Raw genomic sequence first — 1,268 nt, 5'->3', positions numbered from 1 at the left:
GTAGGTTATAATATTTTTTAACATATTTTAGTATCCTATTTTTTTATTATTTTTTTAAATTTGTTATTAACATATATTGAGCTTATATATAGAGGAATAATTGTATATTTGATTTTTTTTCTCACACATTCTCAATAAGATCCCAATATGGCTTTCAAGAAATTCTTCATTCTTATCAATCTTTTTGTATCCCATTTTCTTCCCTTCTTTTTGTTAATGACATCTTTGTCCTTAGCAGATGACCATGAAATCCATTTGCCAATCAACAATAGACCCTTTTTATTACAAAAACATGCTTGCAAATCAAAATGGCAACATATTTGACTATGGCCGCTTCTCATTCCAAAAATCAATATCCCAAACCAAAAATTCCTAAACCAAGTTAACTCATATCTCCAAAATACAAACACTTTGTCACAATTCACAGTTGGGGCACTCCAAAATTGCACCTTTCTTTCTCAACAAAGCTTAGAGTATTTATCAATCCTATTTTAGTATGTTATAATTTTTTACTATTATAATTCTAAAAATAATAACATACTAAAATAGGATACTAGAAAAAATAATATATTATAATAATAAAAAATTATAACCTACTAAAATAGGATACTAAAAAAATTATATAATATTAAAAAATATACTAAAAAAAGTATTAAAAAAAATATAACAAATTTAAAAAAATAATATTATAATTTATTATTGTATATACTCTTGATTGTATTCATTATGGATGTATAAAAAAAATTATAACAAATTTAAAAAAATAATATTATAATTTATTATTGCATGTACTCTTGATTGTATTCATTATGGGTATTATTAAATGTAATCTTTATTGAATATCCATACGGAATACAGTAAAAAGCACAAGTGTTAGTAATTCGAATCAATTCCATTCGAATTACAACTAGAGGCGAAATGTTAGTAATTCGAATCAACTAGGTTCGAACTACTTTGCGAATAATGTACAAGTGTAGTTCGAAGCAACCTACTTTGAATTATACTTTTTCATAATTCGAAACAAGAAGACTCGAATTAATGTCATCGTTTGTTTGTGAATAATTCGAAATGAGCTCCTTCGAATTATATACAAATGTAATTCGAATCTACCTCTTTCGAATTACATATAGATGTGGTTTGGTTGATTGATGAAGTTGTTTTCAGATTGGCTTAATCATGTAAATTTGTGCTCTCCTTGACTTAATTGAGTTTTTTGCCATATTTTTATATGTTTAATATATGCTGTATATTTATATATATAAAACGTA

This window comes from Arachis ipaensis, chromosome B02 (genome assembly GCF_000816755.2).
Source record: "Arachis ipaensis cultivar K30076 chromosome B02, Araip1.1, whole genome shotgun sequence".
NCBI lineage: Eukaryota > Viridiplantae > Streptophyta > Magnoliopsida > Fabales > Fabaceae > Arachis > Arachis ipaensis.
This window is presented reverse-complemented; position numbering follows the sequence as displayed.